The sequence below is a fragment of the Hemicordylus capensis genome, chromosome 2 (genome assembly GCF_027244095.1).
Source record: "Hemicordylus capensis ecotype Gifberg chromosome 2, rHemCap1.1.pri, whole genome shotgun sequence".
Classification (NCBI taxonomy): Eukaryota; Metazoa; Chordata; class Lepidosauria; order Squamata; family Cordylidae; genus Hemicordylus; species Hemicordylus capensis.
The window spans coordinates 50,855,071-50,881,781 of NC_069658.1; the positions used below are offsets into that span (position 1 = coordinate 50,855,071).

At 43.2% G+C, this 26,711-nt stretch overlaps 1 protein-coding gene across 3 annotated transcripts in view; it reads left to right on the top strand.

The window, feature by feature from the left end:
• Positions 1-2,917: 2,917 nt before the first annotated feature.
• The window catches only part of ZNF366 (zinc finger protein 366), a 56,303-nt gene continuing 32,509 nt past the window's right edge, over positions 2,918-26,711 (top strand). Inside the window, exons 1-4 of one of the 3 annotated variants that reach the window (XM_053288152.1) lie at positions 2,918-3,032; positions 3,297-3,525; positions 8,113-8,233; positions 25,500-25,569. The gene's annotated coding sequence lies outside the window, so the exon portion shown is untranslated. The remainder of the gene's footprint in view (positions 3,033-3,296; positions 3,526-8,112; positions 8,234-25,499; positions 25,570-26,711) is intronic. The other 2 variants (XM_053288153.1, XM_053288151.1) reach the window with 2 other exon arrangements.

Consider the following 26,711-nt stretch of genomic DNA (forward strand, 5'->3'; position numbering starts at 1 on the left):
CACCATTGTTCCTTCTTACCTGGGTCACCTCAGTCATACCTTCTTCATCCCAGAAGCCACCTGGAGACCCCCTAGGACCCGCCCAACCAGCCAATTGATTGGGTTATGACCTAAGGTCTCCAGTTTGTCAATCAGGGTCACCTGCTATCTCTCAGTTAGCTCTATCAGTGCTGCCTGCCTGCCTGCCCACTACAGTACTAATCCAGGAAGGCTGAACGATGTTATTTAGGGTAAATCTATATGTTGTGGGGGGGACATGTGGTTTAGCCTTTCTGGGATGGTACCATTTCAGAATGTAGGGTAAGATGGGGGAGTTGCATGACTGAACTCTTCCCATAACCACAGTCTCACTGCTGATGGAAAGCTGGCATGTCAAGGTAAAGTGTAGACTCCCTGCTTTGCTAGTTTTTAATGAGCAGACAGAATATTTTTGCAAGCTTTCACAACCAAAAGTGGTTCTTCCTCATTACACTGTTTCCAAACCAATTAGTCCAATTGTATATAATTTAATCAGTCTAACTGGGATATAATTTCATTTATGTTATAGGTCTTATTCTGTGGGACATTTGGCTTTGAACTCAAAGGCACATTTTTACATTAGTATGTGATGTAAAGATAAATCTGTTCACTTTAATTTTCTTTCATATGTATTAACTCTGGCACAGTTAGTGATGAACAGAGCTGCCTGAAAATCCAGTGGTAAGACTTCCAAAACCAGTCTAAGCTATTTCCGGTACTATTATTTTTCCTTTTTATGCTTTAAGTTTTGACAAAATGCTCTTCCAATACACAATGCTAGTCTAAACAAAGTGCTTATGTATTTTTTAAAAAACTTTTCATATATTTTTTTCTTTTGTGTGATTTGAGGAAATGGTGCAGACCAAAGACTCTACTCTTGCCATTGCCTGCTGATACCTTTTCTTGGCTATAGAGGATGTTCACTGCTTTGAACTCCAGTATCAAGACATGCATGGCTCAAATGACTTGTCTTTAGAGTAGTGGTATTCCAAGTCATTTTAGCATATTCGCATCAGAACATTGATTGGAAAACTGGTACTCACATTTATTTGTACCAGGAGTGTAGCTATAATTGAGCAAATGGGTTCAAAGAACCTGGGCCCCCAACTCCTGAGGGCCCCCCAGCTCCACCCCTCCTATTTCCTTCATTATCTCCCTCACTCTGATGGGCTGCCAGAGAGGGGTGAACATGGCCTCCCTCTTTCCTAGCTACGCCCCTGACCTGTACACACCAGCTGTCCTGACCATCCTTAGATACGTTGTCACATAGAGAAACATAAAACCTCCTCACTAGGGATGGCCCAAGATATTGTGGCACCTGAAGTGAGGTGTCAAATGCTGCCTTACTCCATAGCCCTGTTGTCCCAGCCAACTGGAATTTCAAAAATTCAGAATTATGAAAGCCCCCTTTCAAAATTTACACCTGCAAGCTTTGAAAATGACACAGGAATGTGGAAGAGACCTCCTCTTCTTTCCTCATGCTTCTTGCAAGCATGAAGAACTGGGCTGGACCAGTTTGGCTGAGTTTTAGTGCAGAACCGAACCACTAGCCAGTTCTAACTAACCCGCTTGCAGACTGGGCGGTTCCATGCCTGGAGCAGTTCCATGCACACCCCTACATATTTGTTGTATTCCAGTTTTGTTGTTTAGAAGTTTGTCCCAGTAGGGATCCTGTAGAGATTGTGTGGGGTGGAGTCATAAAGGAAAAGGGAGGGAAAAGCGAAGGAGAAAACAAGAGTTGTTTCTGAATAAACTGTTAGTTACAGTAAATCTATATAAGATTACTTTGCGTTAATGTGAAACATGGCTGTCTTGTTCCAATTTAAAGTTGTGCAAATGCAGTTGCACAGTGCAATTACCATTATTTTCAGTAATGAACATTGTGTTGTTGTGCAACTGCATTCGCACAACTGTACATTGGAGAGGAACTGCCCAGTATTGCAACAGCAACTGCAGAATTTCAGACACACCCAGAGCAACGTGGGGAGTGCTGAACCACCCGTGTTTCACTGTGTGGTATGTCAGCCACATTCCTCCTGCAACTCCCCAAACTGCTTCTCCCTCTGTGGGGCCCCAAGGTTAAGTTTGTGAGGTAAAATACTTATTGGTGGGGCTAGATGGGCACTAGCCAGCAGGGCGTCCTTAGGGCAGGACAAGCAGGCCAACCGTCACTCTTTTAACCCCAATGAAAATTAACTGGAAGGGGCTCACAGATTGGCTGATTTGCCCCAAGCTCTGCTAAGGACAGCCCTGCTAGCCATACATCTGTCCCCATTCTGGATCCAGTTGGTTATATGCATTTGTGTGCCATGTGTAGTATCACCCTTATGCATAATCCTTCACTATAAATTAACTGGCTTCAATTAAATGCAGGATTTATCTGTTTGTTCCATACCCACAATATATGCATTTATATCTAATGGACATTGAGGCTGCTAGTAGTTTTATTTGTGTGCACCAAGTTCTTTTCTCCATCCTTGGAACTGCCTGTATATTTTTGCTGTCTGCGTGCTTCTGGCTAAGGCAGCTAAATGTTTTTAGATATGGGCTGCTTGCTCCTGAAGCAACAATCTACTTTTGGAACATGGTGTTTGTTTTGATGGCATTCCACCCATCAAGTTATAAATTACACCCTATGAAATTCATCATAAAGATATAATACTTGAGGAATTTCTTTTGGTTTGGTGATATTTATTTTTCCAAACATTTTGTTTGAGAGAAAACGAGATGGCTATCTGCTGTTTCCTTATTTTTTTGCAGGAAAGCTAAGGGTTGTTGACTTCCTCTCCCCTCCCTTCCTTCCTTCTTTCTGAAGGTACAGAACTCATCTGAGGAGAGGAAAAAAAAAAAGGGAACGAAGTGATTGTTCCTGTTCTCTTTCTTAAGTCATTTGGAACACTGTCCCTCCTTGTTTGCTAACTTCACTGATGTCCCTACCCAAGAAGCCACAGAAGCTGCCAATGAGGGAGCAGGAACAGACCCTGGGTCAGCCATCATTACAATGTCAACAGCTGGTAAGTTAATCTTCCAAATTACTTAATGCAACAAGTTGAAACTTTATGGAGAGAGAGATCTGATACATGCTTTATGGATCAAAGACAATGTCGGTTTGGAATGACCGTTTGCATATCCCACAAAAAGCAACACTCCAGTTTTCTAGATACCCAAGCAAGTAATTTAAGAAAGAGGAAGGTTAATAAGATTTGCAAAATATGTTCTTGGCGTATTTTTAAGATTGCCAGATTCTCTTATTTTAAAGGAGTCTTCCCTATTCACAGCTACACCAAACATAATGAGCATCCTCAGAAGAGAATAATATGGCTCCATTGATCGTAAAGGATCTTGCATTGCACAGGACCAAATTGCCCTTTATTTCTGAAAGTTTGATCGGAAAAACTGAAAGCTTCACTGCTGCAAAACTGAAAGTTTCAAAAAGCTCCTAGGTGTCCAAAACAGTGTGGCGGTAGAAGAGATTTGAACAGCAGAAAGATCTTCTACATACTCAAGGTCTGACTTTCCATCTTATGGGGGTAGGGAAGAAATTTTACTCTAGGTCAAGATGATTGGTAGACTTTCTCTGTCTCTCTTTATGTGTGTGGGGTGGGGTGGGGTGGGGTGGGAGTTCACATGCTCATGATATCTGGAACTATCTGATCTATCTGCTCTCTGCATTTGACCCTTGGAGGTCTGGATTATGTAGGCTGATCTGTGCAGGAAGACCATGGCCTTTGGATCCCTTCTAATTGTTTGACAAAGCAGATGATTCATGTGACCGTGTATTGTATGTGTTAATTGTTTACACCTCAAGCATGTGTGCGTTAATTGTTTACACCTTGTTCCTGAGTGCATCAAGTCAGTAACCTACCAAACTGCATCATAAGTAGTGAAAGATTTTTGGAGTTCCTTTCTTATAAACATGATTGCATGTGGTTCTATTTGTTTCGGGCACATGCATTAAGTAAGTTTTAGTTCTAGTTTTTAAAGGCTTTAGGTTGCAAGATTCTGTATAATCATGCACTACCCGAGTCATCTTGGCTACAGTTTTCAGCTATCAGGCACATGGTATCAAGCCAAAAAATCTTGAATCTTATCTAAATTACAGTAATATTTTAAAGAGGACTCTAGAAAAAGCTACCTTTAGATGCTGTTGGGATGATGTGAAATGTTCAAAGGATACTGAAAGGATTCTGTGACTCTAAGGGGCCCTGGGGTGACCATCATAAGGACTGACTGTTGTAAGAGTTGAGACTTGTTCTCATTAAGGCTGCAATCCTAAATACACTTACCAGACAGACAGTATCAGTATGCCCTATGGAACACAGTGGGAGTTATTTCAAAGGAAACACGCATAGGATTGTGCTGCATGAATGGTATAGATAAGTTCTGCCCCAAGGATCAAACACTTGTTTTCATTAAATTCTTTCTTCTTCTTAATGGAGCAATAAGATGCTGTTCCAAGTTGGCCAGACGTTATGATGGTGTGTTCTTCTCTAGTACAGGATAAGATCAACCAAACTGAACTGCTAAAGGAATACTCAGCCCTCTATACTGGTTGTATGTTAAACTAATGCCTGGCTAAGATCTTGTTTTGTCAGGACGTTTACACTCCTAAAAAAACACCAAAAAATGAAAAAAATGTTTTTCATTTAAAACAAATAAAACAATAATATAAACAATGTATCACATAAAACAAGGATTTACAAACAAAATTTATCACAATTAATATCAAAAAGGGCATATAAAATATCCAGAACATTTTAAACTTAAATATTTCACATAATAAGTATCATCTTTAACCATGCTGAACTGGTATAAGTAGACTAAGACTTGTCAATAAAATCAAGAAAAGGAATCTACATTTCTAAAAAGAATTGTATAACTCACATTCAATAAGACTTAAATTTCTCATTATAATTTGTCCCCTATTAAGATTCCCCCCAACCTTTTTAAACCATTCTCTTATTCCTGGTGTTCCCGCCCCCGCCCCTCCAGTTAATGACAACTTCAAATGTTTAAATTAATTCCTTCTGCAAATTTGAAGCTTACATTTCTTTTAAGTCATTAAGTAAAACTATCCTTGGTTTATATGGCACAACAATTCCAATTTTGTCTTTTCTATATTGCGAGACTCTGCCCAAATGGACATATGCTAGGACGAGACCACCACATATGATAATATGTACAGTACCTGTCTTCCACAATTTCTCCATCGTAGATATGACTTCTGAGTGGGACAACCATAACAGTGTTCTATACTATGAAGACATTATCTTTAACTTTTATATTCAGTGAAGTTGATTTTAGGGGACCACTTGACCATATTTATGACCAATACAATTCATCCAGCGTGCAACCTAAATCTTTCCCCCAATTATTTATATACTTATGCTTTTTGTGGACCAATTTTATAGTCACCAAAAATTTATATATTCTTGAAACATTACCCATCATAAAATATGTTTCCTTTATTATTACTTTTTCAAATATTGTTTGATTCCTTCTCTCTCTAATTAAAATATTAATCTTAGACAAAAAGTGTTGTACTTTGAGATATTCAAGTTTTGTTTTAGACACCCATTTTATCCATTAATCCCTCCTTGACTTCTTTTGCTTTTCAGCTTTCTGAGGTTGTTGAGTGCTCCTCTGTGTGCTGCTCTTTCAAAATAGAGGCTTTGTTTTAATTGATTGATGATTGATTGATTGATTAAACATTCTGACTGTGCAGACTCAAAGATGGTGCCCAAAGCATCTAAGATCCATGTAGATGAAAACAAGAATGCAACGAATTAAAGACATAAAACAACCACAGAGTAATCAGCAGCATAGCTGGTCAGAAATCAAATCCAGGAGTTGGTCAGCAATGGAATGAATATGTTTTAACCTGTTGGCAAAACTTCCTGCATCTTCCAGACAGATCCAGCTGGATCTCCCAGGGCAGGCAGTTCTAAAGCCAGCGTGGTGTAGTGGTTAGAGTGCTGGACTAGGACCGGGGAGACCCGAGTTCAAATCCCCACTCAGCCATGATACTAGCTGGGTGACTCTGGGCCAGTCACGTCTCTCTCAGCCTAACCTACTTCACAGGGTTGTTGTGAGGAGAAAGTCAAGTATGTAGTACACCGCTCTGGGCTCCTTGGAGGAAGAGCGGGATATAAATGTAATAATAATAATAATAATAATACATGGGGGCTGCAACAAAGAAGGCATGCCAGTTGTTCTTTAGGATGACTGTTTTATTAACCTTTTAAACTGCCTTGAGTGCTTCACTAATTGGAAAGGCATTTTCAAAATGTCAAAAACAGATAAAATATCTCAAAAACTGGACAGCAGCCCATCCATGTGTTTATGCTAGGGATGGTTGTCTTGATGTGGCATAGTTGTGCTAAAAATGGGCAATGATAGCAGTCTAGTTTGGCATGGGGGGAAATGGCTGTGAGGAAACAGAGACCCCTTCCTAGTCCCTCGGGTGGCATTCTGTGGGCCTGTTCTGCCCACCAGAGCCATTGAGGCTTTCCCAAACCAGTTTAATGGTCAAATCCTGGCAAGGAATTGTCATGTCAGGGTGGTTCCTGGTGAAGAACAAGATCAGTACAGAGCTATAGCAACACGCTGCCCTACTTCTGCCTTGTGATTGGGCTGTCCATCTGCCTGCTTGCCCCCTATGACAATCACTGGATCAGTACCAAAGAGCTTCATGCTTGGGCACAAATGCTTTGTACCTGTAAATCCTCTGAGGTGGCTAATAGCAATTTGTGGCCAGGGAGGATTTGGACTGGGGACATTACACAGAGGAAAAGGGTTAGACCCCAGTCCCACCCTTTGCATGATGTGGTCCACATTAAAATCAGCCTTCTGCCCATGGCTACATTTTTTTTGGGGGGGGATAAATGTTGAGGATTCCTATCATGGAATTTTCAAGCCCCATTTAGATTGACCCTTTGATCTGAAGTTGCTATTGGAGCCCCTAATTCTTAAGATCAACCACTTAAACATGCATCCTCTCATCTGTCAACTGCCTTAATTGTTTTGTTGTGGTTCCATTCAAAAGAAATATAAAGCTACATTATTTCTCAATTGGCTTATTAGTCACTGTTCCAATAAAAATTGCCCAGACGATGTGTAAAAAAACCAAACAAACCACAAATATACACACGTTTTTCTGAGAAATGTTATGAGCTAAGCATAGTTCAAACCCAATATAAAATATTAATAATCTTGAATCAGGCTAGCATAAGGATTAGCCAACTAAATATGAGCGCATCTACTGAGAATGGTCTACTGAGAATGGTCTACTGATGGTGATGGATAACAGCTTGGTTTTAGATAATAGAGGTATTAATAGTAAGGGAGGCTTATTAGTATATTCATTTGTTGTGAATGATATTTTCCCATCCAGTTTTGTGCCATCAAAGTTTAAAATAAAATTTAAAAAGAAATACAATAAAACATGTAGCAATTCTTTTTTCATAGCAACATAAACAGTAGTAGTGGTAACAATAATCACTAAATACACAAGCTAGAATTCCTTAGTGTTCCTTCAACACAGGAGTAATATGGTCTCTCCTAGATGACCCAGAGACCAACCTGGCTGCCGCATTCTGCACCAACTGCAATTTCTGGACTACATACAAAGGCAGCCCCACATAGAGTGCATTACAGTAACCCAGCCTAGAGGTTACCAGCATATGTACTACAGTTTTGAGGTCGTTCATCTCAAGAAATGGACGCAGCTGGCATATCAGCTGAAGCCGATAAAAAGAACCTCTGGCCACCGCCTCAACCTGGGATACCAGGGAGAGTTTCGGATCCAGAAGCACCCTCAGACTGCGTACCTGTTCCTTCTGGGGGAGCGTGACCCCATCCAGAACAGGCGGATCAAAATAATCTTCCAAGTTCCAACCCCACACAATAAGTACCTCCGTCTTATCTGGATTCAGCCTCAGTTTGTTATCCCTCATCCAACTCATTACTGCCTCCAGGAAGGCATTTATGGGGGTTATGCATTTTCCTGATGATGTTGACATGGAGAAATAGATTTGGTCTCATCAGCATACTGATAACACCTTGTACCAAATCCCCTGATGATCTCTCTCTTAGGTTTTATGTAGGTGTTAAACAACATCTGAGACAATATGGAGCCCTGAGGGACACCATACAAAATTCCAGATTTTGAAGAATAACAGTCTCCAGGAGATACCATCTGGAATCTGCCCGTAAGGTAGGAGCGGAACCAGATTATAGCTTCCAATGATGAATTTAATAAGTGGGCAGGCTCATATGGGAAAAGATAGTCCTTTAAATATTACTGAAGGGCTTTCCAGCATGCGTGGTCTCATATCTGATAAATACAGTGATATCTGTTTTCCAGATAATATTTTATTAATGTTGTTGCTAATAATAATAATAATAATAATAATAATAATAAATGTTATTAATATGAGTTTTGTTTTATGATGTAGATCCTTGTAGGCAACACAGCCACTTCTAACTATTCACTCTGAAACACGTTTCTGAAACTAGAGTGATTAATTTACTGACAAATTTGAGCAGCAGTTCTATGAAAGAACGCAGCCTTACATTGCATACTATAAAGACATGGTCTTCTCTAGAAAGATTATTTATGGATTTATTTTAAAAATTTATATCCCATATCTGTATCGATAGGGATCCATGAGTTAGTGAACAACAATTAAAAAAACAAAACAAAAAAAATCTAAACAAGCAGAACAGATCAACAGTAAGCATTACATAATAAGAGAAAAAGCCACAGATATGAAAGTCATATCAAGCAGTGGGGGAAAAAGGAGAGCAGAAGCATCAAATAACAGCTAGTCATCAGCTAGCCCGAAGGCTCTCTGGAACAATATTGTCTTGTCTTTAATTTAATAATGAGGGAGCAAATTAACCTAATTTTCAGTAAACTCTTTTGAAATCCAAACAGAATGTTGCATCTGGCTACTTTGCTTTAAAAACCTGTTAGTGGCAAGAGGAAGGGTTCCCCGGGACCGATCTGTTCAGAGTTTCCACTCTGCTCATCATTCCCAGTGTCAGTCTCTCTGTAGCAAGAAGAGAGTGAGGAGGGGGAAAGGAGAGAATGGGGCAAACTCAATGGGAACTCCCACTCTTCTAACAATGTTTAGGAGATCAGGCCCTTGTTATGTTATCACCAGTTCTTTGCAGTGCAGTCAGTTCTGAATTGTTGCAGAAAATTCTGGGCTTGTTGTCTCAGATCATTCTGGAAGCAGAGCAAGAGCTTAGATAAACATACTGGCTTCTTGCCAAAACTGAAAGTGTGCTCCCAAAACAAGGGTTGCATCAAATGTTCTTAATACGTTTGGTACAATAAGGGGAATTGGGGGGATAATTTCGTGAACACCCCCCCCCCCAGTTCAGTTCTTTCTTCATTTGTTCATTACTTGTTCATGGCTGCTTGCTTCCCCTGTATGCTTCCTTATTTCTCTTATCTTCTGCTCAGTGTCATTGTTTTTGGTCTTTGACTGGGATTACATAATGAGGCTTCAGCTTGAGATCATATCATCAATATGATGTGACAACATCAGAGTGAGGGCAATTGTCCTAATTCAAAACGTCATGCCATTGCCATGCAGCAAATAAATTGTGTCTGTGGTTACACCACGAAGGCAATTCAGAGTGAGGGCAATGCTACCTGCCCTTACTCTGAATTGGCTGGGTCATCACAAAATCAATTGAAACAGAGTTCACTAAATGATAACATAATGAATCCAATTTAGGAGGAGGGCAGGAAGCATAGCTCAGAATGGGTGTCAGTGAGGGAGGCACACTATGAACATTTTTGATCCAATTTCTAAATCAAAAAAATGTCACCAAAGCGTGGCGCTCTTTGCAGCAGATGGAATATTAACAGAAGCAACTCCTCATCTGGCACAGTCTTGTCAGAATCCACTGCACTCAGCTTGCATGAGGAGATATCAATGCAAGAAACAGCAGATGAGCCCAGGCTCATGCATAATTCCTGGAATGGAGAATGCCCCTTGAAATGTGCCATTCTAGACAACTGCTTTGTGTCTGTAAGATCTTTGCATCGCTGGACATGATTACTGCATCTCCAACACCAATATAAGTCGCCATTATTAAGTTTTCTGTATTCCGCATCATGCCCTAAAAGGTTTGTCAGATCTTCAGTTCCACTTTAGTGATGTGGACAGCATCTAGATAGGAAGTGATTCTTCTTGGGAAAATCCTTTATTCTGTAACCTTAATCAGTACCTGAAGGTAATTTCCCATAGAGAAGTGAGATGTCAGTCAGCCTTTCCATGTCCAATTCTAACAGCTAGAGGGAAACTCTGCTGTAGTTTACTTCCTACTTTCAGCTCATTCGAAGTCATGAGCAGCTACATACTGGCTTCCAGAGCCAAGGTCATTAATCACATGCAAGGGTAAAAGCAGTGAAAAACAATCTACAACTCAGGTAGCCCAACATAGTGCTGCTTCTTTTGCAGCCATAGCACAAACAGGGACTTGTAAGAAACCCTTTGGCTGCCTGTGGGCGGTGGACAGAATCCATACTAAGTTAGTCATGATTAAGCACTGTTGAAATTCATGAGATATGACTTAGTTCCCATTAATTTCAGTGGGACTTGACTGAATCTGGACCCTGCCCAATAACTTTCAGAGACTTGGGAGTGATATTGTTGAGTTATTGCATGCAGTACATGCAGCTCATTAAATTTTTAAAAAACGTTTTTATTATTTAACAGAATATCCAACAAAAGCAAGAAAGAAATATCAGGTTTCTCATAGCAATCTGTGTTCTTATATTACAGATTTTTTTTTAAGTGACATCATCTGAGGAGTGTGGCTTATTAAATATTCTACAAAATAAAACCAATGCTGCAAAAATGTGTTGTATGATATTTCTTTTCTCTCATTTGTATTTAAATTGTTATTTTAGATATAGCAACATATTCAAAAACCTATTAAGTCTATTAGTTGAGCCATAGTTTGTAATCTCCACAGTTTTGCATAACAAATTCTAGCTGCAGTTAACATACATGGTATTATTTCAGTCAGTTCACAAGACAAATTATGTGTGTAGTTCTTTAAGAATAACAGCAGATTTAAGCCCCCTAATGGTGCAGCGGGGAAATGACTTGACTAGCAAGCATGAGGTTGCCGGTTCAAATCCCTGCTGGTGTGTTTCACAGGCTATAATGGGAAACACCTACTGTATATCGGGCTGCAGCGATATAAGAAGATGCTGAAAGGCATCATCTCATACTGTGTGGGAGGAGGCAATGATAAACCCCTCCTGTATTCTACCAAAGACAACCACAGGGCTCTGTGATCGCCAGGCGCCAAAATTGACTTGACAGCACACTTTACCTTTAATTTCAAACTAATATGCAATATTTTTTCTGTGGTGTTTTTTATTGCAGTCCAGAATTTTACTGCTGTTGGCCATCATATATGATAAAAAGACCCATCTTGTACACCACATTTTCATCATTTTTAAATCAATCCAGGAATTTATTTTATGAAGTCTTTCTGGAGTGATATACTACCTGACCATTATTTTAATATAAATCTTGCACAGTTGTACATAATGGTAAATTATTTGCAAAACTGTGCGGATCCCTGATCTACATCAAAATTGTGGCAAAGGCAAAGGGTTCAATCTCCCCTCCACACACCATGCTTTTGATCCTGATCAGGCAACCCTCCAGGAGGAGGAGAGCTGGTCTTGTGGTAGCAAGCATGACTTGTCCCCTTAGCTAAGCAGGGTCTGCCCTGGTTGCATTTGAAAGGGAGACTAGAAGTGTGAGCACTGTAAGATATTCCCCTCAGGGGATGGAGCCGCTTTGGGAAGAGCATCTAGGTTCCACGTTCCTTCCCTGGCTTCTCCAAGATAGGGCTGAGAGAGATTCCTGCCTGCAACCCTGGAGAAGCCGCTGCCAGTCTGTGAAGACAATACTGAGCTAGATAGACCAATGTCCTGACTCACTACATGGCAGCTTCCTATGTTCCACTTACTACATAGGAAACAAAAACCAAGCACACAAGGGCCAGCAATGCTTAACGTACCATGTCATCTGGCACATAGGAGAGCTATTCACATGACCATGCGGGAGGGCGGGCGAAGGCTGTGAAACCTTCCCTTCTCTTCAGATGATCCTTTGAACATTGCTGGGAGCGCAGGCTATGCTCCCTGATGAGCAGTGCTGTGCCAGGCAGCACGGAGCTCCGGAGGCCAGGATGACACGTCTCGGCTTTCGAGTATCCCACAATTTACCATGCTCTGAGCGCAGTGCATTGGGGGATTCCCCCATCAGATGGGCCTTCTAGGCATGCAGCCCGAGGAGACACACAATCCCAGCAGCCAGGTTAAGGGAGCCGGGCTTAAAAGTAAGGTTTGGCTGGGTGGGAGCACCAAGATCTGCATGGATCCCAACGCTCAACATGATAAGATAAGCTGCTCTTGAGAACAGCCCCAGGGTCTTCCCATATGGCAATAAAGTGTGGGATATTCAAAGCTTTCTTGCAAATTCCAAGGGCGATCTTATTCTTATTCCCTGAACACAAACTGCTGCAGACTTCCAGCTACTTCCTCCTAGTGCTCTTACTTTCTCTGCACACACTGAGCAGGGACTTTGTGCAATTTTCCAGAGCCACCTGCTGGCCAGCTCTTACATTTCAAGAAGAACCTGCCCTTTCCCCCATTTGTCACAAAAGTGGTAATGGAAAGAGGCATGTTCTTGGAATGCAAGAGCTGGCCAGCAAACGGAACTGCAAAAATCCCATAAGATCGATGCTTGATGTATGTGCAAGGGGTAAGCTTGTACAATAATCCCTCACCTACCGTGGTTTTCCCAGTCGTGGTTATGAGTATCCGCAACCAGGGAATTGCGACTGGGCTTGCCAAACGTGACCCGCGTATCTGCAGTTTGGCAAGATTTTGTAAGTGATTTGGGGTGGGGTTCTGCAATTTGGGGGGGGGTGTTCAGGGGTTCAATCTGCTCATTCCTCTTGTTGACCCTGCCAACTCCTCATGATTTAAAGTTATTGAGTGTTTGGGGGGGTTCAAAAGTGCCTTCGAGCTATTTTGGGGGGTTCAACATTTCCCAGAGGTTCAATTCGCTCACTCCTCTTGCTTATTCTTGGTAATTTTAGGGATTCCGGGTGATTTTTGGCAATTTTTTGGTATTCTTTGAATTTTCCAGTCTTTTCGAGACCGCAGTTTCCCAGCCCCCTGTTTTCCATTGATTTCAATTGCTCGTCACCTGTGAATTTGCCAACAGCAAGGTTTTGCCTGAACGGAACCCTCGCAATTGGTGTGGGATGACTGTACTAGGAAGTAACAGGGAAGCATGCAGCAGCATGTGTACAAGAAGTAAGATTGCACTTGGAACTTAAATGAAAGCTTTGAAAATCCTCCACTTCATTGCCGTATGGAAAGACCTCTCATTGAGGCAAAGGGGCTATAATAAAGAATGAGCCAAAAAGGACTTTCTCCCCTGCATCAAGACTCTGTTCCATATGTACAGCTATCAGGCTACCAATATTAGATCAGGGCTACAGCCATGATAGTAATAAAAAAAAAAATTATCTCCTGTTGCTGTACCAAAGGTGATCATCTGTATACAAACTCTCCTTTGCTGATGCTTGAATAACTGTGCTGTAGATTCCCTAAATCATATGATTTATGCATTTGAAGAATTAGTTTACTGTCTGGAGACATCTTTTTAATCTGAATGCAAAACTCCCTTCTTAACATTAATCAGTACTTATAAGTGCTAGTCATTTCTCTTTGGGATCTCAGCAGTCTTTTGAGACTACTTAGGTATTCTGGGATTTTTGTTTCAGAGTGAGGTCTTTCACACAACCTCATGGCTGCTGCTGGGAGCGCTGCAGGGAGCTCACCTACCTTCCCCGGCAGTGGCCACCTTCCACTCCGCTACACTGCACGCCCACACGAGTGGCAGTGCGGTGATGGCAGCAGCAAAGAGTGCGAGGACCTCCCCTCTGCTGCATCTCAGTGTGCCCCACACTATGAGCACAGCCATGCTCAGCGTGGCTGCTCCATCCCACCGCCTCACTGCCAGAAATGGCAGCGGGCCCGGGGGAACCCTCTAACTTGGCAGCGATAGCCCAGAAGATCATCTGCCGGGGTTAAGCAAACTGTAGTTTCGCTTCACCTTGGCTAAACGCCGGGTTCAAAAGTGGGGCTTGGCATGGGGCAGCTCCGGAATTGGGCTTGATCCTGGTGCTTCACGCGTGCAGTCGAGCCCAGGCTCGGCTAGGCTGCATATGTGAACAGCCTCAGTGAGTAGAGTGTGAGCTCTTCCCCTAGAGCAGGACTGCTCAACTTAGGCCCCCCAGCTGTTTTTTGGGTGACAACTCCCATAATCCCCAGCCACAGTGGCCAATAGCCAGAGATTATGGGAGTTGTAGGCCAACATCTGCAGTGGGGCCAAAGTTGAGCAGCCTTGCCCAAGAGTATCATGTTAAGAAATGAAGGTGGGCTGGGGCCTTCTGGTCATTCTTTGTGCAACCAGCTTGTGACAGATTCCTTTGTACTTTAGAATTACGTTGAACCTGCCTTTTAATCAGTAAATAATTTTAAATAGGCTATACTTTATAACAACACCCTGACCTTATGTATATTTTCTAAGAGGAGGCCATTGTGGCTGAGGATAATGGGAGTTGTAGTCTAACTAGTCCATTTAATTTCAATAGGATCCCTTTGAGTTATTTTCCTCATCATGTCAGCCAGTGACTACAGTTCTAGGTTTAAAGCCAAGCCCTCCTACTTAAATGCTTTGTGAATGGAATTGTTCAGAGTATATTGGAAATTAGGGTTGCCACCAACGTGGAACTTTCATAGAGGATATACAACTATTTTGGGGACCAAATGACTTTTTTTTTTTTTGCATTAGGAGAAAAAGAGACTATTTTAGGGACCAAGCAACCTTTTCTTGCATTTTTGTGGAGTCCAGAGTTCTGGGGAGCAGCTAGAACATTTTGTTGGCTGAGAAAACTTTGCTCTTATGAGCAGCTTCTCTTCCTCTGTCTCCTTCCCTTGCCAGCATGCTACTGACCATCCATCCAGTGGGGAAGCCAGAGTGGAGGTTCTGCTTCAGTGGCAGGTTGCAGGACTACATGATGCAGGAGCATCAATAAGTGGGCCCAGCAGGTGCAGCTTGCTTCCTTCATGTGGTGATAGAGGTGATGAGAAGTTCTATGCAAAGTGGAGACTTTTGGGAGACTTTTTTGGTGAAAAGAATCCTCTATTTTTACATTTTTGGTGATGGATATCAACTTTTTTCACCATCTGGAACTGACAGCCCTAGCTGGAATGGGGTACATCTACTCAAGTGTATATGCAGCAAACTTTATTTGCTTGCTTATTTATTTATGTTATATCCTGTCCGTTAAAAACCAGCTCAAAATGACTAACAATAACATCAAAAAACCTCCTTAAAAACAAGAAATAAATAACAGGAACAAAGGGAAAATAATATTACAGAGGTACAACTGGCCCTATTCAATCCCAGCACAGCATCCCTCCACCAATAATAATAAATATAAATAAGTAATAAACTTTATTTGTTAGCTGCCCCATAACAAATTGTTCTTTGGGCAGCTCACAACACATTAAAACATCCAATAAAAACACATAAAATCACAACACACAAACAAAACAAAACAATTTAAAAACTTGGTTTTTGAAAAATCAATTTTAAAAATAAAATTTAAACCGCCTGAGTGAACAGAAATGTCTTCACCTGGTGTCTAAAAGAATAAAGTGATGATGCCAGATGAACCTAACGGGAGAAGCTGTTCCATAAATGGGGTGTGGCCACTGAAAAGGCCCTCTCCCTAGTAGCCATTTGCCTCATCTCATTTGGCAGGGGCACTTGGAGAAGGGCCTCCAAAGAAGATTTTAAGGTCCAAGTCGGGGCATATTGGGCAAGGCACTCTCTCAGGAAACCTGATCCCAAGCCATTAGGGCTTTAAAGGTTAAAACCAACACTTTGAATTGCATTGATATTGAGCTCTAACCTGCGTCCACTCAGACTCACCTGAGTTTTCCCCCACTTGCGTTCCAGCCGTCTCCCAGCTTGCTTCATTGCCCTCAGCTCAGGTGCATACCAAGGTGCTGCACAGGCTCTGCTTTGCGGGAGAGGGCACTTGGGCGCGATCGTGTCAAGTGCCCAAGCTACAGTATCTCTCCATTCCAGAGAGCAACTAGAGCTTCGACATACCAGATGGAAAATCCCTCAGAGCCCTCAGGAATCCATTGGAGTACAATAGTCTCCAGGAGTGGCCCATTTTAATAGGCCCCCACCCTATAGCTGCTGAAACTCAAAACCTCAGAAGGAAATGCTCTGATGCACAGATGATACATCCTCCACTTTCAAATCACCATCCGGTCAAAACATCCAGATCCAGAGTGTGTCCCAATTCATGTGTTGGGACAGCCCCATGGTTGTCATGGCAGTCTTGAAATCCTGAGCTGCCCCAGACAAAGCAGCCTCAGCATGGATGTTGAAGTCACCCAGAACAATCATTCTGGGAACCCTCAACACCAAATCCAATACCATCTCCATGAGCTCAGGCAGCTAGGGGTGTACACAAAACCGGCTTGCCTGGTTCGGTTCGAGTCTGGACTGGACTTGAACCAGACTGGGCATGTTTGGTTTTGTGCACCCCCAAACCCCACTGGTTCAGCTGGTCCGAGCTGGTCCGGGGTGTGAAAATTCTAATAATAATAATAATAATAATAATAATAATAATAATAATTGGGAAGGACTTGATGTCTGGATAAAACAAACCAGTCAATAACACCTGTCTGTGTAAATAAATAAATAAATAAATAAATATTATTCTATAACTCACCGCCGGGCCCGGGGTAATTTTGCTGCCTCCGGGGGGTGCTGCTGAAGCTGTGGGGGAGTCTCTGAAGCTTCCTCCTCCCCCCATTGGCCTCCCCCCAGTCTTTTTGGCCTGTTTTGGGGTCCTTCCGGCCCTTTCCCAATTAACAGCGGCCATTTTGAAGGCTGCCACGCATGCACATGGGCTATTTGCATACTCATTTTTTAAAGTGTTTAGAACCCCGGCCCAGCTCCATACCAGCCCAGGGGATTCGGCTCAAAATCAAGCTGAACTGGGCCTAGTCTGACTCGAGAGGGAACACTTGAGCTGGCCTGATTCGATGGTGAACTGGCTTGACCTTTGCACATCCCTACAGGCAGGGAGACAGCTGGGCAGTGGCGTGGGCAGGACACCAGCAGAATCCCCACTCTGTCCCAAGAGCCCAACACCAGGTACAAACACTCTGAACCAGCATTCACTTGGACAGGGGTCCTAGAGAGGAAAATAGAGGTCTTATAAATTGCAGTTACCCCGCCCCCCAGCCCCCAGCCTGCTTGGGGCGGTGCGGCCTACCACTTGTTCTCTGGATCTTTGCCCAACTTGGCTGCTTCTATTTAGCAGGGAGATTGTTGTGGATGGCTTAGTTAATATCATTAACTCATTACTGAGGGAGGGTAGGATGCCTCCTTGTTTGAAGGAGGCAATGATTAGACCACTTCTTAAGAAGCCTTCCCTAGATCCCTCAGTGATGGATAGTTATAGGCCGGTCTCCAATCTCCCATGGTTGGTCAAGGTGATTGGGAGAGTGGTGGCTAACCAGCTCCAGGAGGTTTTGGAGGAAACCGATTATCTAGACCCATTTCAAACTGATTATCTAGACTCTGGCTTTAGAGCAGGCTATGGGGTTGAGTCTGCCTTGGTCGGCCTGATGGATGACCTTTACTGGGGAATTGACAGAGGGAGTGTAACTCTGTTGGTTCTTTTGGATCTCTCGGCAACGTTGGATACCATCAACCATGTACTCCCAGCAAGCAGAGTAGAGTCCTAGCCCTCATGGTTCCCAAAGCGGCAACCCACTTTGGTGTTGCCCCTTCAGTGGTGACCCTGCCTGCAAGCTCGCCGCCAGGGCAGGGCACTCTTTTATACTGCCAACCCAGAAATGATGCACAGCCCAGCAGAAATGGCTGAGTCAGCACTCTGGGCCCTCCTGGAAGCTGCAGCTCTCCCACCATCAGAGGCCTGAAGCAATGCTGCTCCCAAAGAGAGCCTCAGAAAAACAGAGCAGCAGCTGTTGGTACTCACCACAAGCTCAACTCACCAGTGGCTGTTGCTGGTGTCTACCTTAGATTGTGAGCCCTTTAGGGACAAGGGGCCATTTTATATGGTTATTTTTCTGTGTAAACCGCTTTGAGAACTTTGGTTGAAAAGCAGTATTTGTGCCACCTAATGGCGGAGCGGGAAATGACTTGCCTAGCAAGCACGAGGTTGCTGATTCGAATGCCCGCTGGTATGTTTCCCAGACGATGGGTAACACCTATATCAGGCAGCAGTGATATAGGAAGGTGCTGAAAGGCATCATCTCATACTGTGCAGGAGATGGCAATGGTAAACCCCTCCTGTATTCTACCAAAGAAAACGACATGGCTCTGTCGTTGCCAGGAGTTGACACCGACTCGACAGCACACTTTACCTTTTACTTTAAATATTTGAACTGTAGTAGTAGTAGTAGAGATGATGCATAGTGACACGTTTAAAACATCAAATTTAGAATGACTGGGAGGAAATTGGTTGCACTAACTCTTGTTTTCTGTGCTGGAAGTGGAGGCTTGTGGTATCTTTATAATATTCTGGTTTATTTACAAATATACAAGTTGGGCATCAGGTGGAGGCAGGCAGCAGTGCGCTCCTGCAAGTCAGCAACAGATTCCCAGAGAGAGCCCCTGCAGCCCATAACGCTTCTTTCCCTAAAGGCTGGAAATAACAACAACAACAGCAGCAGCAGCAAGGGGAAAAAGCTTAAAAGGAAAAAATTGGTCAGGCAGCTGCGTGAGGCAAGACCCAGAACAAAAGTGCACTCAGATGCAAAGGTGTATCCTCGGGAGCCAACCCTCCAATACGTCACCACTTAACCACTCATCTCTAGGTCATGCTATGGTCTGTTTGTACGTTTGCCTCCTTGAGCAAGGTTTTGCCCTTCTTTGACCAAGTTAGAGTAAATGCAATACGAAAGGCACTGGTGTTTCATGAATTACCATGCAGATCACACAACAAGTTATGGGAAGCAAAGAGTATCACTTGGACCATCCATCTAAGGGAGGAGAGCTGGTCTTGTGGTAGCAAGCATTAATTGTTCCCTTTGCTAAGCAGTTCCCAACCTGGTTTGCGTTTGAATGGGAGACTATATTTGGGAGGCTGTGATATTTGCCTTAGGGGCTGGGCAGGCTCTGGGAAGAGCATCTGCATGTTTGTATGCAGAAGGTTCCAACCCCCCTGCCTAGCATCTCCAAGAGAGGATTGAGAGAGACTCCTGCCTACAACCTTGGAGAAGCCGCTGCCAGTCTGTGCTGACAATACTGGACTAGATGGACCAATGATCTGACTCAGTATATGGCAGCTTCCTATGCTCCATAAAATTTCCCATAGGAATCATCAGCAGTAATGTTGAAATAAACCACAACCTGAACACTCTCTCCCTCTCATATTCCTAGTCTGTTCCTGAAAACTGCAATATCATTTATTCTTTCTTTACATTCACATGCCCTATAGGCTGTGGGTGGATAGGTGGGTGGGTGGGCAGATGTCATCTTTCAAGCTCTTATACCCGCCCCGTCAAAGCTCTGATACTTTCCCCACTCAAAGGAGTCTCTGCAGATCTCTCATCCATTTAGCTCCCCAGCAAGAGTAGCTGCTGGCCCAACAGCCAGTAATCTCATAGCTAGTCCAGAGGCAATTCCCCCAGATCTGACTAAAGTAGATGATGATCTCAGGAACGATTGCGTTGAAGTATCTGAAGTATCGGAGAGGAACCCAGTAGAAAGTCAAATGGACGGTTTAACTAATTGACTGGATTATCCCAAGCAGAGTGTCCTTAGGGTTGGTTCTTGGAATGTTGCGGGGCTTAAGTTGAAATTGGGTAACCCATTATTTATTAGATATATTACTGATTTGGATATTTTTGTGTGTCAGGAAACTTGGTTAACAGAAGAGGTGACCATGGAAGGATTCCACACCTATATGGTTAAAGCGACCCCAGGGAGGGACCCAAAAGGGAGGGGAAGACCAACTGGTGGCCTGGGCATTTTTGTATCTATGTCACTGAGGGCTCAAGCGAGTGTTTTAGCTTTGATAGATAATATGGGTATGGTGGTGTCTCTACAAATGGAGAATTTAGCTCTCATATTAGTAAATATTTATATTCCGCCGAGACGTCAGAAGGCTTATATAAAACGGGTATGGACACGCTTGGAAGTATATTTTAGACAGTTGCAAACTGAATTCCCGCAGGCCTCCCTAGTGGTAGTAGGGGATTTTAACACTCGTTTGGGTCCTGATGACAAAGCTTTATTTAGTAAATTTGGCCTGTACCCCCCTCAGCAGAATCCATCTGAGTCTCTCCTGGTTCGTAAATTCAAGGACCAAGTGAGTTCCTTTGCGGGCCTGAGATTGGCCCAGTCCATGTATGGTTTAAATTTGTACATCCTTAATGGAGCAATTGCTCAGGATTATCCTGCAGAATACACCTATTGGTCAGGCTCTAGAACCTTGATGATTAATTATGTAATATGCTCATTTGATCTTTTGAATTTGGTCAAGAGTTTTAGCATAGTCTCTAGACCGCTTGGTGATCATTTCCCTTTAGAGCTGAATCTCTGGATTCCTGCAGGGATCCAGAGATTTGAATCAACAGCGTTTAATGTAGATTTGCTGGAAGTTATGCCGAATAGAGTAAGGTGGTCTCCTGCCCAGCAAGATAAGATGTCTTTACTCTTAAATTCAAAGCCTGCATCTGCCCTCAGGGAAAGGATACTGAGGTGGGAGGAAACAGAAGATAGTGTTGAGGTTTATCAGAGACTCATGGAACTTTTACATCCGGTTATATGTGTTCAACAGAACTCACAACAGAACCCACAGCAGAAAGTAAGGCTTGTTGGTGGTAAAGTATGGTTTGATGAAGAGTGTAGGAGGATGAAAAATGCCTTAATAAATGGATACAATAAGTATCATGCATCATCTGATGTAGTTCCATGTAGTTCCCTGTTATCTTTAAAGAAAGATTATAAGACACAAGATTATAAGAAGAAAAAACTTGAAGCGGACAGGGAAGACTGGCAGCGATGGATTTCTGCTGCCAAGTCCAAAAACCACTCTTGCTTTTGGTGTTTAATAGCCAGCTATATGAATGAGGGTATACCTAGAGTTGATCCTCAAATCCCTGCCGCTGTATGGGAAGAGCATTTCACTAGACTGTATAACAGGAATGCTAAACCGTCTAGGGCAACACTTATAGATCTGGAAGATTTGCCAGCATGGCCACCAGTATCATGCTCAGAAATAGCTTCACTGGTCAAGCAAATGAAAGTAGGTAAGGCCCCTGGAGTTTATTATATTTCAATAGAAAGCATTAGAGGAAATATAGAATGGTGGGTTCCTGTCCTGGCGGCCCTGTTTTCTTATATCAATCGCACAGCCCAGATTCCTAAGGATTGGGGGGTAGCGATTGTTATTCCAATTTATAAAAAAGGACTAAAGAACCATCCGGGAAATTTCCGACCTATTAGCCTCATAAGTGTTATAGGCAAGTTATATGCCAGACACTTGCTTGTCTGTCTTGAGGAATGGATGGAAGTGAATCAAATCCTGGTTGAGGAACAGAGTGGTTTCAGAGCAGGTAGGTCAACTATGGATTCTATAATTGTCCTACAGCATTTGGCGGAAAAGTATGCAAGGACTTCCAAGGAGGCCCTATTTACTGCGTTTATAGATCTAAAGTACGCATTCGACCTTATCTCTAGAGATAAGTTGTGGGAAAAGCTTGCCCTGTCCTCTATAGATAGGAGACTTCTTTACCTCCTGTTTAAATTACATGAGGATAGTCACTTAAGGTGAGATTAAATCACAAGGGCCAAGTAACTAGTTTGATCCCCACAAGGAGAGGAGTAAGGCAAGGGTGCATTTTGGCACCCACGCTCTTTAACTATTATGTTAACAGTGTAGTCCCTTATATGAGGAAGCTGGAGTTCCATCACCCGAAGCTCGCAGGCAAACATGTAAATATTCTTTTATATGCGGATGCTGCCGCTTTGGTTTCGAGGACTCAGATTGGCCTTAAGAGAGCCTTGCGGGCGTTAGTAGAATACTGTGAGACACAAGACCTTACATTAAACTATGATAAAACTAAAATCATGTTATTTTCAAACAGACCTAAAATCTTTTCCTGGACTCTTAATGGCCACAAATTAGAACAGGTTATGCAATTTAAATATCTTGGTACAGTCCTTCAGGCAAATAAGACCAATAATGCCCATAGGGATTATATAACGCAAAATGCCCCAAAAGTAGCTTCGGCACTCTATTCCTTACATCTTAGGAAACGAGCACAATCAGTACAGGTGGTTTTTGAACTGTTTAGGGCTAAGGCCCTTGCCCTGTTGCTGGTTGGGGAACAGTTGGGCCCCTATGTGGACATACGGAAGCGGTTCAATCTAAATTCCTTAGGGGTATGTTGAGGGTAGCTCGATCGGCTCCCAATACTTGTCTTAGATTAGAAGTGGGATGGCTTCCTGTCGAAGCCAGAATCTGGAAAGCCATTTTTGGCTATTGGCTTAAATTGGTTTTTCCCCCAGCTGGCCTCGCCCCACTGGTTCTGCTGGATGATTATAAGACCAGATGGAAAAGTGCAATTGACAGGAAATTAAGCTGGTTGGGGTTTTCACTTCCAGCAATAAGGGAGTTAGGGTTTACCAAGGCCAGAGTTACCATAAACCAGCATATAAGTGACATAGCTAGACAGAGCAATATCAGTAAAGTGGGGTATGGAATACGGATGGGAACCCAAATAAATAGACAATGTTTGGCACGATACTTACGAAAGATAACTTCTGTGGAGCACCGTAGGACCTTAACAGCGGATAGGCTGAATGTGTTGCAGTCGGCAGTGATGGAAGGGCGATTTCATGAGGTTCCCTATAACCAGAGATTATGTCCATGTTTGGCAGGAGAAGTGGAATCTACCGAGCATATATTGTTGAAATGTAGTTTCTATAGGGATCTCAGAGAAGAGTTAATTACCCCTGTATTAAGTCAGTTTGGGTCAGCTTCAGAGCAAGTGAAGGTAGATTTTGTATTGGCAGATTCGAACGATTCTATTTCCTTGAGAGTTGCAAAGTTCTGCTTTATAGCAGGCAAACTACGGCAGAGGAGGGTCGAAAGGAGTGATGCAGGGTTTGAGTAGCAGAAATTTGGTGAAGGTTTACTGTATTAGTATTTGCTTTCTTTTTGTTTTATTGTATTATCTGCTTTTACTCTGTAACCTGATTGCATTATTCTGTAGTTGTTTTATTTTATTTGGCCGTTGGCCGTAATAAAGTGGATGATGATGATGATGATGACTAACAAAAACAAGGCCAGTCAACCTTTGTAACATTATGAGCTGGGTCTCACGATCAGTGAGACCTGGTTTGCGAGAGTGAGCAGGGAGAATGGGCTAAGCCCGCTCTCCCCGCACACGAGCAGGGCAGGAGCCCTGGGCAGCCAGATCAGCCACCCACACAATTGCCGGCTCTGTGGCAGAGCCGGTGGGGACTGGGGGAGTGGGGGCCGATCGGGCGCACAGGGCATGCTGGCGAGACCGCCAGAGCTGAGAGGTGGCTTTTTGCCTCCCCTCTGGGGGTCTCCTTGTGAGTAGCTGTGGTGCAGAGCCAGGCCGTGGCTACTGACAATAAAAAACCCCGGGTTTGCGGAGCACTCACTCCGCAAACCTGGTTTTAGGGGCGGGCTACTTGAGCGGGTTACCCGCTCAAGAACCACCGGGCTCACAGCCAAGCCCGGTGGTTCTCACGATTGCAGAAAATCGGGCTAGTGGAGGCTAGCCCGATTTTCTGCAATCGTGTGAATAGCCTCCATATTTATTAACCCCAGCCACCTGAGGTCTGGCTTGTACTCATTCCTATAGGGTTACACTATTCTCCAAATTGCTTTAATTGTTTTATATTTGTTGTTTAAATGGTGTACACCACCTAAAGATGCACATATCAGGCAGTATATAAACAAACAAATAAATCTACTATGTTGCCATGTCTTTTTCGGATAGCTGCTGAATGTTTGGGACCCAGTTTTCCTGCCTGGAGCAATGTGCCTAAGCCAGCAAGGCCTTTCTGCGGTGTGTGTTATTGCCAGATTTGCTTTGGCAATGTTACTGCTCTGTGATATAATAAGGCCATTGAGCAAAATCCTGGAAACCATGCAAAAATATACCCTTCCAGGTCAAAATATACTTCAGAGAAAATTGGAAGATTCTCTTGCATCTCAGTGTTGAGATTAAAGGGTCCTTATCATTGACCTCCCAATGGACACTCATGCATATTTTGATGTTATATGCAAACTGTTTTGCCCAGTGCAGTAAGATTCTGCATGCAGATTTCCCAGTGCATGAGGAATAGCAGGTGCATGATAACAGGTGCATATCAGATATCAGTACCATTAAGCCCTGTTCAGCTTTCAAAAGCCTGGACACAATTCAGCATTTGAAATTTAAAAGCTTTGAACACAGTTACAGCTGCCTAAAGGGGGTCAGAGGACCCACCCCCTCATGCCAATCCTCTCCCTTCTCTCACTGCTCACGTAAAAGGCAGTGTTTGTGTGAAGAGGGATGCGCCTTAACTGTAAGGGCAGGTGTTTCCATGATTTGCAGCCTGGGGCAGATGGTGGCCGACCATTACTAGGTGGACACAGTTCTCCCCAGGGGACCAGGACTGGCATCAGCAGTGAGCATCCTCAAGATGCTGAGCGAATGGCAGCTGCCCAAGGGTGCTTCGCTTGTGCTGATGCTGGCTCTGTCTTATAGTACAAAACAGGGGAATATGAAGCAAGGCTCTCCTATAGACCTACGAGGAGGTGCATATGGAAAGTGGATATGTAGCACCTGTATATGTATATAGACATATGTATATTTGTCTATAATGGAGGTTCTCAAACATGGGTCCCCAGGTGCTGTTGGACTACAACTCCCATAATCCCTAGCCACAGTGGTTTGGCCACTGTGGCTAAGGATGATGAGAGAACTATTCTAGACCAACACCTGAGGACCCAAATTTGAGATCCACTGGTCTGTGTGGTTCCCCATTCAACAGGGCATGGAGATGCAGAATCCATTGTGACATTGTAGCATTGTTTATGCTTTAAAAGAAAACAAAAAACTCCCCAAACAAGCACTAAAAAACCCCCAAAACAACAAAACAAAAAACCAGACAGCACACTGTGTCCCGAGACAATGTTATTATTGCTTCTGACTTTGTACTATAAAATAGTAATATAACTTTGAACTTAAAGTGACTATCTGTGTCTGCATATATATTTTGCCACCATCACCACAACACAGTTCAAAGAACGATTGTTCTCTATCTATCCTGTAGACACAAATGCCTCCTGGAGCCTGTGCAGATGCATTTAAAGCAGAATTTGGCACAAAGGAGGGGAATTAATGTAAGTATAAATGCTACGCTATTGATTCTTATGCTAAATGCACATTTATTCAACTCAACTGGCATTGTATATTCGGCCAAAAAGCTAATGCACACTCCAGACTTGCTTTAAATTGCTGGACGAAAGAGCACAGTATGAAGGGCATCTCTAGGCGGCTTCATTGAGGAGACTGGCTGGGTTGCTTCAGCTCCCACTCTTGCTCTCTGCCTTCTAGGCCACACAGTTGACAGGGGCCCATGGAGGACCAGTGCAAGCTTTGCAGCTGACAGCACTTCATTTCCCAGGGAATGTAGACGTGTTCTGGAACATTCCCTCCCCTTTTGGGGGACTAGCATAGCCAACCAACCTGCCTTTTTCTAGTGAAGGCAGTGCAGTGTTATCAGAGTTCGTCATCCTTTTGGCTGGCTCCCAAAACCACGTAGCCAGACAAAAAAATGCTTGTGATCTTAGTGGAATTTCATGAGCTAGCATCTTATATGCATGCACATTAAGGAGACATGATATGGGTTGGTTGTGTTTGTACTCTAGTGAACATGCAGACATTGGGAATATCAATGTATGTGCGTTCCATGGCTTCTGTGCGGAGATCCCTTGATAAGAGGAGCAAAGTGATAGCCGGTGCCAGTTGGTGAAGCTGCAGAAATGGGCATCAATCTCCAAGCTGCCACTGGAGAGACGAAATAGTCATCTTCTCAGAGCACATCCCGAGCCCCTCTCTTTCACTCAAGTGACTTCTGCTGTCTTGTCCCAGGCTACTTTTCAACTGATGCAGTGCCTCTGTGGCCACTGCTACATCACATGCCCTCCAACATTTTACAGAGGAAAATAGAAGCATGCTTATATAACACCCTTATTATCATGCCAAGGATTGTACTACCTGAGCCACATCCCTCCACCTACACATCTGTGTTACATATGGTCAGGGGCTCTGCTCTTCTCTGCAGTCGTTTATCCTCTGCTGGTTTAGAACCCTATTTGTTCTTGTAGTAGAAAATGTATTCAAAAAACATAATTGCTCTATGATACGTCCAAAGGTTCGAAAGATAGCTTTGCTGCTGCAGAGTGTGATGTGTCATACTGCACACTGCATGGCACCTTAGTGTTCATGCGCACACATTTAGATGCATGTCCAATAGAGACAA